Here is an 18,583-nt window from a genome sequence, read left to right as displayed (position 1 = left end):
TTTGCAACCCTGTTTACACAAGAAGGTTAGGCAGATGTGAGTTTCAGCAGTCAAAATCAGAAGCTGAGGTTGCTACATCTGGCTTACTCCCCTCTTCATAACAGCAGAGTGTGGGATCTCCAAGACCTTTCTTTAGGGCCTGGTCTCTCCTCAATAAAGTCCACATATTTATATTCAGACCATATAAGAACACGTTCATTAACCTTGATGGCAACGTTCAGTGTGAGTAAACCACCTGCTTCTCTTTGGTGAGGCCTGTGATCACAGTGGGATTTTTCTGTAACCAAGAAGTTGAATTTCAACCACTTTCTAATACCTGTGGGTGTCCGGGACAATGACCATACCAGAGAGTGATAACCCACTGCTGAGAAAAAAGATCCTGTCTACAATCACCCCTCACTCCTAATACAAGAGGAAGATGCCAAAGACCAGCTGAGGAGAAGGAAAAAGAGGAACAGAGCTATGTAATGACTAAGGAGGGCTAAGAGATTTTCGTGAATGGACTTATCTAGCAGGTTAACATGAATGTGGATAAAGGGATTCAGTGCTTTCTGTAGGAACAGGTTGCTATTACTCCAGAAATGGAAAAGGAGGAAAATATCTCCTTCCCCAAGTAGAGAACAACCACCCAAGGCCGGATATGGTGGCTCACGCCTATAATCCCAGCACTTTGGGAGGCCAAGGCGGACGGATCACAAGATCTGGAGTTCAAGACCAACCTGGTCAATATGGTGAAATCCTGTCTCTACTGAAAATACAAAAATTAACCAGGCATGGTGGAGTACACCTGTAGCCCCAGCTACTCCAGAGGCTGAGGCAGAAGAATCAGGTGAACCTGGGAGGGCAGAGGTTGCAGTGAGCCGAGATCGCGCCACTACACTCCAGCCTGGGCAACAGAGTGAGACTCTATATCAGAAAAAAAAAAAAGAGAGAGAGAGAAACCACCACCCAGGACAAAACTCACCCTTCCTATCTATGTACCATCTTCCCTGATGACTGGTAGCAGAAAGTATGACTGAGAGATGCCCAGGGTTGAAAGTTCAAATCCCAGTTCTGCCATTTCCCTCCTGTGTAACCTTGGACAAGTATCTTAACCTTTTTATGCCTTTCATCTGTGAAAAAGAGAAAATAATAATATCTTCCTCATAGGATCATTGTAGGGTTAAATGACACATATAAAGCCTAGCAGCTCCTGGCATAAAATAAGCCTTCAATAAATGTGGCTATTATTATTTTTATAACAAGGGTAAGAGTAATATGATTTCAAAGATCCATCTAGTTTAAGGCATGTGTAACTTTATTGACTGGTGATTCAGGGTAAACTTTAATTGAATTTTCAACCAACAAACCACAGGGTTTCTTCCTCCACAGTCCATGATCCTTCACCAGGACCTGCATCCCACACCCTGGAAAGAAATGTGTTCATTCAGTGAATTAGATCCGTTAGCCAAACAGAGTTTGCAAACAACCCTTTTACATCCTGACCCTTTTTGTCGCTGAGGGTGTTCTAATAACCATGTTGAGTAAGAAGACAGTACCCACCTATGGTCCCTTTCTTCTTGTAGGTTATGTTCAGGATCAAGTCAGTCTTCATTTGAAATGGGCATTTCAACAGGATAACCGAAAAGAAAGAGGATTTTGGAGTCAGGAAGCTCTGGCTTTTAAATTTTGGTATTATAGTTTCCTAATTGCAAGAGCCTAATAAAGTTATTTTTTTAAATGGGGATAATAATATGTACAAAGTAGGGGCTTGTAAAAGAGGATTAAATTAAACTATTTCTATATAGTGACCAATAGAGTTGGCACTCGTTAAATGTCAGTTTCTCTTCCTCTTTCCCCTCTTCCTGCTGAGACACAGAGTTAGATGACTCTTTGGGGCAGGACGTTCATCAGATGTGTGCTGGTTTATGTTTCTGCCACTTTTCTGAGGCAAGAGATCATGAAGAAGATGGGAGAAAACAAACATCTACTGCTCTAACCTTTACTACCTACTGAATTGCTCATCCTTCTCTTCTGCCACTTAAAAAAATAAAGTCCAGCTGACACAGAGTTATTTAGCTACTCTAAGACCATTTCGATCCACCTAGAAATAAGTGTCCTGTTTATTTCTATTAAAGGTGGATACAAATAAGACCTCAGGAAAATCTACCCCAGTAGCTACATGTTATGCCTCTTTCCAACGTTGAGGGGATATACCTAATACCCAAGAGGGCAGCACAAGTGAAGTGTGTGATCAGGCGTGGCTATGGCACTGTGATTATCAAGGGAGGATGTAGTGTAAGTCCTGCCAGCTCTTTCCAATCCAATCATCTCTTCTTACAGTAATTCACAATCACAGAACCCTTCTTCTTCCCCTCTTAGATTTCTATTCAAGCACCCAACCATCAAACTCACTGAGGCCTCACCCTACTTCCCCACCCACCCTATTCTCTTCAACTGCCAGAGGGCTTTCCTGAGATGAAGCACAGGCTGAGGACCTGGGGACCTTGGATGAGAGATTTAGCTACTGACACATACAAGTGCTGACGCTGGAAAGTACAAGTGCTGAATCAAAAAGCCACTTCTCAAAGATGACTTGAATGTTCAAGGTTTGGTTCCTGGAACGCCACAGATTTGGTTCTGAACCTTGAAGCCAACATCTTACCTCTGTTCTTCCATGCTTCAGTTGCCCAGCATGTGGGAAGGGTAATGACAACAAAGGAAAATTACCACCTCTTGCCCAACCTTTCATCACTATAATTTGAAAGACTTGACCAACTTCAGAATGCTGTGGAAATTAATTAGTGTTTACTGGGGACTCTGAGATGAAAGGTGTCAAAATTAGGCAGAGCTGAAGCCATTGGTAGGATGTTCTGAGGTGCACTGAAGATTCAGTAGAATGTTCCTTTAGCTTGTAAATTGAACTTTCATTTTTGTCAAAGTGGAAAATTTTAGGTAACAAATATTTCATTTTTTCCTTTGTAAAATGCCTTCTTCTCTCCCTTCCCAAGTTTGGGGCATGAACAGATGTGTTGGAATACAAAACACACTCCGCTACTCTTCCCAGTTAAAATGTTCATGACTGCAGCTTAAAAAATGGTGAACATCCCACATGTTCTCACTCAAAAGTGGGCGTTGAACAATGAGAACACATGGACACAGGGAGGGGAACATCACACACCGGGGCCTGTCTGGGGGTGGGAGGCTAGCGGAGGGATAGCATTAGGAGAAATACCTAATGTAGATGACAGGGTGATGGATGCAGCAAACCACCATGGCATGTGTATACCCGTGTAACAAACCTGCACGTTCTGCACATGTACCCCAGAACTTAAAGTATAATAATAATAAAATGGTGAACATCTTTTAGATTCTTTTTCCTACCATGCTATCTAGCTTTTAAAAAAAAGACTTCCTTCTCTTTTTAAAAAAACAAATAAAATTTGCAGGATTGCAACTCTGTGAGATCCTGCCCAACTTTAACCCTGAAAGCTGTCTTTGCCTCCAGCTCCATTTTCAGATGAGCTTCCTTTCAGACTTATTTTAGAAATGCAGACATTTTGCTCCTGGCCCACTTACTCTTTGCCTCTCTGTTTAAACTTCAAGAGTACAAAAGAAAAAGTTTGCAAAGATCATTTCCAATGTGCCATCCCAAACCTCTGATGTAAGAGATGCAAAGCAGGCTCTAGTGGGCCTTGGTGTCTCTGATGAGATGAGCAACGTGAATGGGAGGAAGTGGGTAAGCGAGAAGAGGCCCTGTGGCTGCGGTGGTGATTCTACCAGCAAAGTCAGCACCTACAGACTGATGAAGGCAGCAGATGAGCTTGTGTAGTGCTCCACAGTGAAGCTGCCCTATCTGTCAGCATCAGGAGGGCTGACAAGCCAAGTTTCTGCACACTGTGTGCACTCCTAAATGCTGTCAGTGACACAGGCATGCTTTAAAGTCAGGCCACTGTTTCTTTCAGGACTAAACCTTCTGCCTCACTCTCACTTGCTCAACGTTTCCCCTCGCTGCCATGCTTTTTAACTTAATTCCCAGTGCCAGGATGTCCACAGTTCAGCTTGTATCCTTAAAATATAAAAACAAAACAAAAAGTCATCATCATCAAAATAATTTTTTTCCTTTTTGCCCACCTGCAACTGTCTTGATTGAGTTATACAAAATAATTTTTAAAAACAGTTCCCCACCTCTGACAATTTTGGCTTGGATTTGTTTACAATGCTACAGTTTTTACCCACTTCTCACCTTGTATTTTCATTTCTCCTCTTTGGTGCCCTTTTCCTTGTTCTTCCTTTTTGGCCTATCTATTGACAACGACCCTGAAAAATGGCTGGGAGGTGAATCCCCTTTCTTTTTTTTTTTTTTTTTTTGAGATGGAGTTTCGCTCTTGTTACCCAGGCTGGAGTGCAATGGCGCCGGCTCAACGCAACCTCCACCTCCTGGGTTCAAGCAATTCTCCTGCCTCAGCCTCCCGAGTAGCTGGGACTACGGGCGCGCGCTACCATGCCCAGGTAATTTTTGTATTTTTAGTAGAGACGGGGTTTCACCATGTTGACCAAGATGGTCTCGATCTCTTGACCTCGTGATCCACCCGCCTCGGCCTCCCAAAGTGCTGGGATTATAGGCGTGAGCCACAGCACCCAACCCAGTGAATTCCCTTTCTTATAAATTTATCCTCAAAACAATTACATGATTAAAACAGTTGTGGGCCCTCCATCAGGAGTAATCAGCAATGTGCTTTGAAGCCTGGGCACCTGAGACCATGTTTATCTCCATTTATATGACTCAGGCACCACTCTGCCTCACTGGGCTCCCTGCTGTTAGACTGCTTTAGGGTCATTTGGGAGAGGAAGATCTACTGCCAGAGCTTCAAGTTAGTAGTGATAATTCTCCATTGAACTCAGACAGGAGACCAACATGGTTTCTTGCCAGGGAGCAATTAGTGACTGCAGGACTGAAGTGGTTTCCAAGATTCAGGATTTGCCAGTAGTTTTAAGAGGTAACAGCCAACAGAGGAAGAGGAGACCCAAACCCAGCCTATCCTGTGAGGTGTAGGGCATGGCTGGTGTTCTAAGGATGGTAGTTTTCAGATTTTTGTGGCTTGTGAATCATTTTGGCAGGATAAAATTTCCCAAGGGCCAATTTACCCGACCGACTGCTACTTGCCAATGCAAAACCAAATAAATACACATATGTCTATTGGGAAGAAAACCAAAGCTTTTGGAGAGGACAGGGACAATGTCTTTAGATCCCCAGGGCCTAATCGTCTCAAAAAAAATTTATTGAGGTCACCTGATTCCTCTGAGAGGTTACGTATACATAATTTTCCAATCATTTTGATCTTTATACTGTATTCAGAGAGTGAATCTCTGTGTTAAATACAACCAGGTGATGGACTGTGGGCGGACTGAATTTTTCATTTTTATCAAGCATGGTATGGAAGAGGCAGCAGTAGCCTGAACTTCTCAAGTGTTTGGAATGCGTGGATTAATTTACTGATGATTTGTTAAAGATGTTTCTCTCTAGAAGTTGGTAGGTGAAGAAAGGAGGAACTAAAATGGTCACCCAAAAGGTCAGAAATCCAACCACCGTTACAGGCCAAGACTTTGGCCTAAGAACAAAGAAAATTAGGCAATAGGATTGGGCTGTGCCTTTCTGAAGTCATGTCAGCAGTCTCCTGGGCCACAGCTTTCGCTTGCTCAGACACAATTTATTCAGGCAGTGCAGCTGGGGGCAGCAGGGCTTCAGCTACAAAAATGTTGGCTGGTAAGAGAAATCAAAATAATCCCCATTAAGTTCCCATTATCTTAAAAATTAGAAACTCTAATGAGAGGCTTCCAGAGCAAGCTGAGCAGCAGGAGGGCACCTCTGATGGATGCTGTCCTCTGTGAGGATGTCACTGTCGTCACCAGGGACAAGCTGAGTGTCCAAATGCCTCTGCGCAGTTTCCCTAGAAGCAGCCAAGACTAATCAGACACCCCAGGACTCAGGAGCCATAAGAAAAGACAGAGAAGCAGCCCAAAAGTGAGGCTGGCATGGAAGGACACCCATGGCCTGAAGAGTGATCATCTTTAATCCTGAATTTTGTTAACTGTTTCTCAGAAACTCTCTGAAATCAATTTAACTTTTATGATCCTGGATTCTTTTTATTTTTATTTTTTATTACTTATTTATTTTTTTATAAAGACGGGGTTTCACCATGTTGGTCAGGCTGGTCTTGAACTCCCGACCTCAGGTGATCCGCCTGCCTTGGCCTCCAAAGTATTTGGATTACTGGCATGAGCCACCACACCCAGCCTATGATCCTGGATTCTTTTAGGTGTGGTGTTGCCTAAAGACAGATAAAATGCCCCCTAAGGGAATTCCTCACCTCTATGGTTCTAAAACTGGGTTCTCATCATATTTCAGGTTGAGGAAACCTTTTTAAAAAAATGCCTTCATTCTCAGAGCCTGAGGAACCTTTTATGAGAAAAAGGTAGCTGGAGAATGCTTATTCTCCCGGCAAATAGCAACTGTGGAAACACTCTTTTCATATAGACCTGGCAAATGGCGTCCAGTATTTTCTGTCCAAATACTACAGCTCCTCACCAGCTTTGCATCACATCTTGGCACTGCACGGGCCAGTAGTACCACATCATTTCATGGCACTGAGCCAAGAGTGTGCCTAGCAGTGCTTAGCACCATACAGGGAGGCTGCAGGGCCCTCCAAGCTCCCACCACCACACTCCTACTGGAGCAAAAGGGGAGATTATCAGACAGCAAGTCACAGTATTGTTATTATTACCCTGATGTGTAATAAATCTGTGTGTGCGATAAATTAAGGCAAGCCTCTGTTCTCACTTTACAGGCTGCCAGTAGTTTTATTGTAACAGCTCAAAGATGTGAGTTTTCCTTTTTAGGCAGAGTAGAGGAAGCTGTGAAATGTGAAGACAGAACAAAAGTATACTCAAGTATAGTTTGCAAGACAGGTATTGTACAAGAACTGGCTCATCAGGACATCCAGCACCTAATGTTTCTGTTTAATGATATTAGAGAACAGCGAGGCCTTACAATGCCCACAAGCGCTCCTTTGAATTCATTTTCATATCAATGTCTCTCTGCTGAGTTAGGCTGAGCTGACCTGTTGTACTAGACCTACAGTGCTTTCTTTTGGTGATAAACATGGGCGATTGTAAGATCACAAATTGGTTCTGGAACTCCTTAAAGTCAGCAAATGAGCATCAGTAAGATACTTCCATAGGCTGAATTTGTGACAATCTGTCCATTTTGGCAATTACAGCTCAGGGGATGACAGAAGGGTGGTGAGAAAAAAACCCTCCAACTCCCAGCAAGATGATGATCCATGGCTGGGCGCGGTGGCTCACGCCTGTAAATCCCAGCACTTTGGGAGGCCGAGGCGGGTGGATCATGAGGTCAAGAGATCGAGACCATCCTGGTCAACATGGTGAAAGCCCATCTCTACTAAAAATACAAAAAATTAGCTGGGCATGGTGGCACGTGCCTGTAATCCCAGCTACTCAGGAGGCTGAGGCAGGAGAATTGCCTGAACCCAGAAGGCGGAGGTTGCGGTGAGCCGAGATCGCACCATTGCACTCCAACCTGGGTAACAAGAGCGAAACTCCGTCTCAAAAAAAAAAAAAAAAAGATGATGATCCATTTCAGATGTCTGTCAAGGATGCACATGCCCTGGCTTTTCTTCCTTCACATCTTGAACCCTGGGTGCAGGAGGCTAGGGAAGGACTTGAGAATGCTTTACAGCTACCCTTTACCAAGTTCAAAGCCCAAGTGAGACCTTCAATCAGGTCCCTGGCATACCTGACACTTCATTATTATTATTATTATTATTATTATTATTTTATCAAGAGCCCCCTTCTTTGGTAGCAAATTCTATTTCTATTTTCTGCTTATAATTCGACCCTTACTTTCTTTTTACTCAAATGTTAGTCATTCAAGATTTCTTAACCCTGTGGTTACAGAGCCTTTCATCTTTTTCTTCTGCCTTCGTCTAAGCTCATAGGTTATTTCTCCCTAAACTACACACACGGGGTGCTGGTGCTCTGCTCTGTGTCATTGTATCCCCTGAACAGTGGAAGGCTATTGAGCACAGAGTTGATATTCAATATATAAATATTGATTGACTTTTTTTTTTTTAGATGGAGTCTTGCTCTGTTGCCCAGGCTAGAGTGCAATGGCATACTCTGAGCTCACTGCAACCTCTGCCTCCTGAGTTTAAGCGATTCCCCTGACTCAGCCTCCCAAGTAACTGGGATTACAGGCACACGCCACCACACCCAGCTAATTTTTGTATTTTTAGTAGAGACGGGTTTCACCATATTGGCCAGGCTGGTCTCAAACTTCTGATCTCAGGTGATCTGCGCACCTCAGCCTCCCAAAGTGTTGGGATTATAGGTGTGAGCCCCCATGCCCAGCCTGATTGACTTTCAAAATTGTCTTCTAGTTTATTCTGTAACCACCAGCTCTACTACCTTAGTTTACCATCATTCACATACTGCTCTGAAAAACTATACACTCCTTATGACCTTACAGTCAAAAATGATTGACTCCATTGGTAATCCCCTTTGCAAAATCCTAAGACTCACCCCCTCGCTCTTCCTTAGAAAAATACTATATTCCTTTAATTGAGTCTCATTTACTAGCAGCAAATGCTAACATAGGAAACTTCATTCTCTGAGTTTACATAGTCTCATGAATTCTATTTTTCTCTCTTATTTTTCCCCTAATACAGTCTACCCCTGGCTAATCTACAACAAGCCTAATCAGTAGAAACTCTGGGAGAACTGAGGTCATAATTTCTGAATCTGGTTTGAATTTGAAATTTGCTCCCTCAGCTCAAAATTAATATTATAAATTTAGTAGAAATGTCTTTTCTACTTTTTGGACTCAAGCTAGTACTTTTACACACACAGTTTGGTATCTGACTTAACTAGTTACTGAAAGAAAAAGGACATTTCCAAATCCTTTTCTGCCTTTCTCCTATCCCACTACTTTCCTCCACCCAGTACAAGACACACACACACACACACACACACACACACACACACACACCAGTCACTGACAATGAGGAAGATGGAGTTCTTCCTCAAATTCCCCTTAGGTTGTATCATTGTTTGGAAGTTATTGGTTCTTATCCAAAAGCAGATGTGGACAGAGTAAGGCGTTTTAGCTCAGCCATATAAAGTAGCACAAACCCCAGGCTTTAATCTTTCTGTAAGTCTGCACTGGTATGTAATCTTCCTTCTGGTGAATATAACAGATCCATATTCACAAGTATTTATTGAGTGCTTACTTTGAGAACCAGTGCTATATTGTCCCTTATATTATCTCATTTAACTTAATTATTACTATTTAAGGTAGTATTCTTGTTTTATAAATGAGAAAGCAAATATTCAGAAGTATTAGGTGACTTGTACTGAGTGAGAGAAACATTTCTTTTATTCCAAGCCCATTGCTCTTTCTTCTTGTCTGATTTTTAACTTTGTGATAATTACAAGAACTGGAACTCTATTACAAGAACTGGAATTACAAGAACTGGAACTCTATTACAAGCTCTTTTACAAGAACTGGAACTCTCTGTACAAATTGGTTATTCTTAAACGATCTATACAGAGTGCAGAATCCTATTACAACAAATACCATTGTAACAAAACTTCTCTCTAAGAAAACCCCATTCTAGAACTGTCATTGGCTCCTAACTTTCATCTAGTAAACATTCAAGGAATATTTTGTAAAAGTTTACCCAAATTTCTCACTGGAAATTTGGAGCTTAGGATGTCTTCAAAATTGGGTTCAACCATCAGGCACTAAGGGAAGGAATAGGAAACCTGACGATATTGTATGATGTTTGATCTGTATTCCTTTATACCATAAATAGTTGAGTCTAAAAGTTGTGTTAGCTCAGTTTATTGGAAAATAAAATGAAAGTACTATGGAAATAGAAGGGAATAAAAAGCTCCACTTAGATTTTTTTTAAAGGTACTTGGAATCATAATGTCAATTAAAAAAAGTAATTTGGTTAAGGAATAACGATTTTATAAAATAACTGTTTATAAAAATAGCTAATAGTTTCTGAGCACTTATGATGTATCAGTTAACACTGTACATTTTTTTTCTTTTTTCTTTTTTTTTTGAGATGGAGTCTCGCTCTGTCACCCAGGCTGGAGTGCAGTGGCACGATCTCAGCTCACTGCAACCTCCCCCTCCAGGGTTCAAGTCATCCTCCCACCTCACCCTTCCAAGTAGCTGAGATCACAAGCATGTACCACCACGCCTGGCTAATTTTTGTATTTTTAGTAGAGACACGGTTTCACCATGTTGGCCAGGCTAGTCTTGAACTCCTGACCTCAGGTGATCCACCTGCCTCGGCCTCCCAAAATGCTGGGATTACAGGCGTGAGCTACTGTGCCTGGCTAACATTGTAAATTTTTTAACGTATTATTTAATCTTCACAACAACCTTATGAAGTAAGTGTTATCCTAATTTTACACACAAGGGAACTGAAGCTCAGAACGGTTAAATAATTTGCCCAAGGTCACAGAGCTGGTAAAAAGCAGGATCAGAATTTGAACTTATGCTGTGTGACTCCAGAGCCTATGTGTTTAACCACACTTAGGGTTGCCAGATAAAATACTGTTACACTTGATTTTTGGATAAACAAATCCTAAATATTGCATGGAACATATTTTTACTAAAAGTGTATTTTTTGTTTATCTGAAATTCAAATTCAACTGGGCATCCTCTATTTTTATTTGCTAAATCTAGCAACCCTAACCACACTATTCTGCCTTCTGTAAATTCAGATAATGATATATTTGGGCTGTTTAATTTGCAGTTTACACATGCTTGAGTTTTGTTACAGAATAAGCGATGTTAATTCACATCTACAAAGCTAGGCTCCTGGATTTCTCTTTCCCTCCATTTATTGAAGGCTGCGTTAGTCTGATGCCAGTCTTCTCTCTGATAGTGCAGCTAAGTGCAAGCTTTTCTCCTCCGATAAGAAAAGACTTCGCTTACTGTTGGCACATTCTGGCCTCCTGCCTACACTGGGCTCTCTCTCCAGTGGCCAGCTGTGTCTTGCCTGGTGCTCATCATTATCCAACTTCCTTGCCTCAGGAATCCTTGACTCTTTCCAAGATTTGCAGAGGTGCATGGCTGAGTAGCAGCTTCCTTCTAGAAAACAGTGTTTACAGAAGGAAACAAAAAAGAATCAGTGGGCTAGAACTTAGAATAAAGGGATCCTATATATAAAGTCTGTTGAAAAAAACATATAAATAGGCAATATACACACCACCAAATGAACAACTCTTGTTTCTCCATGCCTTCCACTCTGATTTAGCTCTCTTATAATGCACAATATGCAACTGCCTATATACCTTCTTTCACCACTCAGATCACCTAAACTAAAAATATTGAAACTGTTTTCAGTGGCCACCTAGAAACCAAATGTATTGTCTCTCAGGTCACACAGTGCATTAAAAAACAAATATAAAAGCCTTGAAATTAGCTGATCTTTATCATCTTTTAACAATATGGATAACTGAAAAGCAACTGTCTATTTGCAAGCCTGGATATTTATAGAATTACCTCTATAGTCAAGATGTTTTAAATATTTCAAACAGCCTGAATTTCTATAACCCATGAATGGAATAACAGTAATAGATATATTTATTATAACATAAAAATAACATATTGTCATTGTGTGACAGTTTCTATGAAGAATACTGTCCATGCATTATCTCTCTTATTTTTTACCAAAGCACTATGAAATTTTGTACTCTTTTTAGGATCATATGACAGACAAGAAAACTGAGGCTACAAGAGGTTGAGTAATTTGTCCAATGCTGCACAGCTAGTGGCAAAACCTGCTTTTAAACGTATGTAGCCTCACCGCAGAGATCATATACTTAATTACTGCATAACAGTACCTCTACATTATAAAATCAGTGGTAGATAACGCTTTTTTGGTGAAGATATAGGTTATTTATTTATTTATCTTGTTTCAAATTTATTTATTTATTTATTTATTTATCTTGTTTCAAATCTGCTGCCAGCTCTTTCATTTCAAAGGCATGAAGTATTCTCTTTGTTAAACAGTAAAGAATATCTAGGAAGAGGAGAAGTTGGGCGGTAAGTGGTCAACATGATAGGATTAAATGAGATGCTATATGACTAGCACATAGGTTATTCCTCACGTAACCAACCATAAGAGTTGGACAACACTTGGACTGGTCCATGCCCTGGTTCACCTAGACAAGTCCACTAATTATTTGCTTGGATATCACAAAAATGTCAGGTTGCCAAAAAAAATTCTTTTTTTTTTTTTTTAAAGATGGGGTTTCACCATGTTGGTCAGGCTGGTCTTGAACTCCCGAACTCAGGTGATCCGCTCACCTTGACCTCCAAAGTGCTTGGATTACAGGCGTGAGCCACCATGCCTGGCTGCCAAAAAAAATTTTAAATGCTTAGTCTCATTTTCTGTACTTATCTCAAGGTCAACTGGTCAATCTGTCCACCAGCACCACCAATCTATGGACCACATTTTGAGTGGCAGTAATATAGGTAAGATCAGCCTAGTTAATTCAAGTATACAAATAACAAATGAAGTATATGGCTCATTTATATTCTCTCTCCACACACACACACACACACACATGCGCGTGTGCGCGCACACACTCCTGAATACTTATTCCTGAAACATTTACTGAGAACTTACTATATTCTTGTTACTTTCCTAGGCTCTGAGAATATAGTAATGAATAAAGTAAATCAAGTACCTGCTTTCAGGGAACTTATAATTCTAATTCAACCAATGTATTGATACCCAAACATCACCAGTTTGAGGCCTTACCAATTAACAGCTCTGCACTTTTGTGTAAATTCATTTAATCCTTCTAAGCAAGTCTTTTGCTTTACAAAATGAGACTAATAATATGTACTTTAATAGCATCATTCGTAGGATTAGATATTGTGAAAACTGTAAAATCACATACCAATGCCAGGTCACATTTTTATCATGTGTCCTTCTTGAGTGAAGGGACTGTATCTTTCCTGCCTTTGTATCCTCAGCAGCAAGCATAAGGGTTTGCTAAGTAGCAAGCCTCAGTTAAGGCTCATTGAATAAATGTGCCAAAGGTCCTGTATATGTGGAGTACATTTTTTGTTTAAAATATTATACCTGCTCTTTAAATCCTTAAAATCTACTGTACCAACAGGAAAAGTACAGAAGGCATTGTAGGGCATAGCCTATGTAATTCTGCTTTTGCATTATAGATTTCTAAGAATTCAAACTCTAAAAATGTATTTTCTAAACGTTTATTAGAAGGAAGCTTCTTTTTGTTGATATGTATCACAAGCTTCTTAAAGCCTTCTACTGGTCCTAGAAGTAGCTATGCTGGTCCTGTCAGTTCTGAGAATAACTGTGCTCTTTAGGATTACAAACTAGAACTGAGTTGTAAAAGTACCCTAAGTTTGGGGAGCATATGGAAGAAATTCGCAGCCAATAATAACATGTAAAGAAAAGTACCTAGTGTGTTTCTCTTCAAAAGTCTGAACTTCATGTTAGAAAAGTTGCTTCCAGGCCGGGTGCGGTGGCTCATGCCTGTAATCCCAGCACTTTGGGAGGCCGAGGCGGGCGGATCATGAGGTCAGCAGATTGAGATCATCTTGGCTAGCATGGTGAAACCTGGTCTCTACTAAAATACAAAAAATTAGCTGGGAGTGGTGGCATATGCCTGTAGTCCCAGCTACTCGGGAGGCTGAGAAAGGGGAATTGCTTGAACCCGGGAGGCAGAGGTGGCAGTGAGCTGAGACAAGATCGCGCCACTGCACTCCAGCCTGGTGACAGAGTAAGACTCCATTAAAAAAAAAATTTGCTTCCAGAGTATCAAGACTTTCTTTTGAGGGCTAGTGATGTTACTGTTAGAGTTAGACAGGGGTATGGATGCCCTACAGATTTCATGAACGTGCATAACTACATTCAGTGACTCTTTCAAGAGTACCTTATTTTACAAGGGGCATTAACATAATTAAAACACAGTGACTTGTAAGGAATAATGTTTAGTAATAAGAATAAAATGAATACACAAAATGCACTATAAGGCAGCACATAAGTGCCATAGATGAGGAATGAATAGGAACTACAGGACTTCGGAGGAGGGCTCCACTCAGGAGCTGCAATGTGAAACGGACCTTCGAGGATTTCAACAGATTTTAGGTTTGACAGAGGGAAGGGAGGCATTTTTTGCAGGCAGAGAGGAAGCTTAATAAATTGACTCCTTTGTAAAAAGTTAGCAGGAGTTACAGCAAGTAGTTTGATATACGTGTAAGGGTATAGTGGAAGGTAAGGCTAGAAAAGTGGGATGGAGATACATAATTGGGCAAGTGCCTGATTGACCAGTCTGTACTAAATGTGACAGGGAAATATTGATAGTTTTTAAAATAGGGTGGAGTCATGATCTGGCCAATGCTTTAGGGAGATGGTTTTGGCAAGAACACAAGATGGACTGAAAGGAAGGCAACTAAACAGGAGACTAAATAGGAGAGCACAGCAAAAGTCTCGATCTAGGTTAACCAATACCTGACCTAGGGTAGTGGCAATAGAACTAGAGTTGGGGGCAAAAGGAAGAGCCATTGTGTAGAAAGTACAGTATTTATACCTGTGCAGTCCAATATAGTGGCTCCTAGTCAAGGCTCTTTAAATGTAACTTTAATTAAAATTAAATAGGATTTAAAATTCAGGCCAGGTGTGGTGGCTCACGCCTGTAATCCCAGTACTTTGGGACACCGAGGTGGGTGGATCACGAGGTCAAAAGATAGAGACCATCCTGGTCAACATGGTGAAACCCTGTCTCTACTAAAAATACAAAAATTAGCTGGGTGTGGTGGCGAGTGCATGTAGCCCCAGCTACTCTGGAGGGTGAGGCAGGAGAATTACTTGAACTTGGGAGGCAGAGATTGCAGCGAGCTGAGATCGCACCATTGCACTCCAGCCTGGCGACAGAGTGAGACTCTGTCTCAAAAAAAAAAAAAAAAAAAAATTCAGTTCCTCAGTTGCATTAGCTGCATTTTAAGTGCTCAATAGCCATATGTGACTTCTGAATTGGACTATGCGGATAAAGAACATTTCCGTCATAGCACAATGTTTATTGGACAGTGCAGCTTACTATGCTTTAGGGACTAATTGGGCGTAGGATGAGGAAGATGGATTGGAGGTTCTGTTTGGCAGCTGAGTGACTGAGAAAGGTAGTGCCATGAACAGAAAAGAGGAAGTCAGGAGGGGGAGGAGCTGGATTTAGGAAGAAAGGTGTTGTTTAGTTTCTGTCAAATACCAGGCCGGATAAAGTGCCAACACAAATGCTCAGGTATCCCTGGTGAAAGGAAAGGGCAAGGAAAGCAAAGTGCCTGCTGGGCTCTCCCAAAGCTTGTAAAGGAGCCCTGGGAGGATCTAATTGGTTTATCCCCTCCTGCACTCAGTTTCTCCTGTTTGTGCAGCTCCCTGAAGATTATGAGTGGGCAATCCAATTCCTCAGCCTCTCTAAACCAACAGTTCACATATATCATGATGAGAGCAAGCGCCCAAGGGCTTTGCTGTTTTCTTAGCTCCTTGGCGCCAGCCTGAACTTTTTTCTCACGGATACTTTGTGCTTCCTCTCCCCTAACCACGTTACTCACCCTTCCCCATGCTCAACCTTTGGAAAGTCCCCTTGCCCTCACTAATTTGATTACTTCCTCTCCAGCTACTGCTCACAGGGACCACACCAAACCATTGACTCCACCACTTTTTACTTGCCCTCTCTTCCCTCCCAGCTTGGATTCCAAGGTCTATCACTATCATCACTCCTTACACAGTACTCCTACCCTTCTCATTGACTTTCCCCAGCAAAACCCAGCCCTGGTCAAATACAATCCTTTAACCCCCAAACGATAAAGTGTGTCTGGAGGAGAATCACACAACCTTGCAGAGTGGTCTCACTTTAATGTATGACCATGGGCTAGGCACAGTGGCTCATGCCTATAATTCCAGCACTTTGGGAGGCCAAGGTGGGTGGATCACGAGGTAAGGTGATCAAGACCATCATGGCTAACACAGTGAAAACCTGTCTTTACTAAAATACAAAAAAAAAAAAAAAAAAAAAAAATTAGCCCGGTGTGGTGGCACGTGCCTGTAGTCTCAGCTACTCGGGAGGCTGAGACAGGAAAATCACTTGAACCCGGGAGGTGGAGGTTGCAGTGAGCCGAGATGGTGCCACTGCACTACAGCCTGGGCAACAGAGCAGACTCTGTCTCAAAAAAGAAAAAGGTATGGCCATCAACTCAAGAGGGCCCTCAGCGATGTCCATACTAGGCTTCTCTAGTCACTTTTCCACTCTTCAAATAAATTATTTCTCACCTTCTTCTATCATTGCATAAAGAACAGATCTTACCTCATCAATCCCAGTGAGGCAGCCAGCACTTATGCAGCACTCAGTGGAAACTGGGAAAAGGTCCATACATGTGCGCATGCACTTGTGTGTGATATATGCAAGACTGCTAAAATGCATCACCTTTCCTGGTGAAGCAATCAGAAAGTGCCCCTTCCTCCAGGCTGATGTGGCCCCACCAGGGCACATGGCTTGGTGGGCAAAACAAGGTCTACATTTCAGCTCCCATCTGCTGCATCTGCTCTGCAGGGGCCTAAGCATGCCACCACCAAATGTACTGCCTAATCTATCTGCATCTGCATCCAGACACTCTACCTTCTCTCCAGAAATAGCGTGTGAGTGCAATCCCTTACTCCTATCCTAGGCCAACCTCTTCACTTCTGTGCTAGATCCAATTGCTTTTCACCTACTTCAGGACCCTTTTTCTCCAGTTGTCTCCTCTTGCATTCTGTGTCATCAATTTTACCTCTCTAAAGAATCATTTCAGCATACCAACATGAGAATAAGCATTTTCTGTCTTAAAATGCTCTCCCTTGATCCCAAGTACCCCTCTGGCTACTGCCCTTTTCTCCTTCACAGTAAAGCTTCTCGAAAGCTGTTTAGAACACTTTCTCTTCCTCACCTCTCATCCTATTAACACACCCTAATCAGACTTTCTCCTCATGACTCCACTGAAACTGTTTTCATCAAGGTCATCGGCAACTTCATCAAGCCAAATCCAGTGTTCAAATTCTCAGTCCTTATCTTACTCATTTAGCAGTATCTGATAAGACTCATGACTTCCTCCTTCCTGAAACAATTCTCTTGTTTTCCAATGCTTCACCTTCTCCTGGTGTTCCTCCTGCCCTGACTGGTAGCTCTTTCTCGTTTTCTACTTAATCTCCAAATGTCATAATGCCTCTTGGTCCTTTCCTCCAGCTATCTCCTCTCCCTATGTGATCCTAACGGGACCTAAGACTTAAAAAGCATCTATGTGCTAATGGATCCCAAATGTATCTCTCTAGACTCATATCAATTGTTTATTCAACATCCCGGCTTGGATGTATAACAGGTACCTTAAACATAACATGTGCAAAAAAGCCTCTTGATTTCCCCATCCCTAAATCTGTGCCTCCTTTTCATTAAATGGCACCACCATTAAATCAGTCATCAGGCATGAACCTAAGAATCAACTCTGATTTCCTTTTGTTCTTTCACACAGTATGCCCCAAATCCAAATCCATTCTAATCATAATGTATCTAAATACAATAAAATAGCCACCTTCTCATCCTGTCTGTGGCTGCCAGGCTACTTAATCCAAGCTACCGTACTGGTATCCCAAGGACATCTGTGCTTCCCCATTGTGTATTTTACACACATCAGGAAGACTAACTTTTAAAAACGTGAATCAGATGCGGTCATTCCTCGGCTCACCCTCCTCCTATGGTTTCCAGTTCCTGTTATAAGGCCCACAGTTTCACTGGATCTGGCCACTGGTCCACCTCTCTGAGCCTAGATGGTACTGCTCTCGGGCTGGCTGACGCTGCACAGCCACGCCGGCCTTTCACTGTTTCTGCAACATGGCAGGCATATCCCTACCTCTGGGTTTATGGCTGATTTTCTCTTAGCCTGGAAAGGCTATTCGTCCTCCCGGCCCCCCGTGTTTGCGAGACTTACTCCTCCATACCATGTATATGGGCTCAAAGGTCTTCTTGGAGAGGCAATATCTGACCAGGTGTAAAGTCACTCTATCTCCTGTTTATTTTTCTCCACACCATTTATCACTACCTGCAGTTTTTGTCACTTGTTTGTTGTCTGTATCCCCTCTCCCACTCCACTAGCATGCATTCTGCAAAAGGGACTTGCCTGTCTATGGCTTTATCCCTTTGCGCTTAGTTAGAACAGCTTGTCCAATGTTTGTCGAACAGCTCAGTTAGTGCTTGTCGAATGATTGCTTTCCCTCCAAATTTTCTTCTTGAATCTTTGGACCCTTCCTCATTTTTTTTCCGGTCTTACCCACCTCCCATCCCGCCCTGTGCAAAGCTAAAACTCCCCGCCCCTTCCCGGTAGTTCCAGGACTTCCTCGCTCCCCGCTTAAAGTGCGCGGCTCCTTTAAGCGGACTGCGGATCGCCGCGGGGAAGGCGGGGCCGAAGCCCATTCGTGGCCAACTTGGAGGGGCGGGGCAG

At 42.2% G+C, this 18,583-nt stretch overlaps 1 long non-coding RNA gene across 2 annotated transcripts; it reads right to left on the bottom strand.

The window, feature by feature from the left end:
- Nucleotides 1–1,293: 1,293 nt before the first annotated feature.
- LOC105727874 (uncharacterized) lies at nucleotides 1,294–18,420 on the bottom strand. Of its 2 annotated transcripts, XR_001109878.2 has the most exons (5): nucleotides 18,084–18,420; nucleotides 11,012–11,167; nucleotides 3,971–4,048; nucleotides 1,543–1,588; nucleotides 1,294–1,406 (listed from the first exon to the last, which is right to left on the bottom strand). It is a non-coding gene; the product is annotated as an uncharacterized LOC105727874 (long non-coding RNA). The 2 variants fall into 2 exon arrangements; XR_010340944.1 differs by lacking the exon at nucleotides 11,012–11,167 and having other exon boundaries at nucleotides 18,263–18,420.
- Nucleotides 18,421–18,583: the final 163 nt, after the last annotated feature.

This window comes from Aotus nancymaae, unplaced genomic scaffold (assembly GCF_030222135.1).
Source record: "Aotus nancymaae isolate 86718 unplaced genomic scaffold, 86718_ANA_hifiasm-v0.15.2.pri h1tg000007l, whole genome shotgun sequence".
Classification (NCBI taxonomy): Eukaryota; Metazoa; Chordata; class Mammalia; order Primates; family Aotidae; genus Aotus; species Aotus nancymaae.
This window is presented reverse-complemented; position numbering and strand designations above follow the sequence as displayed.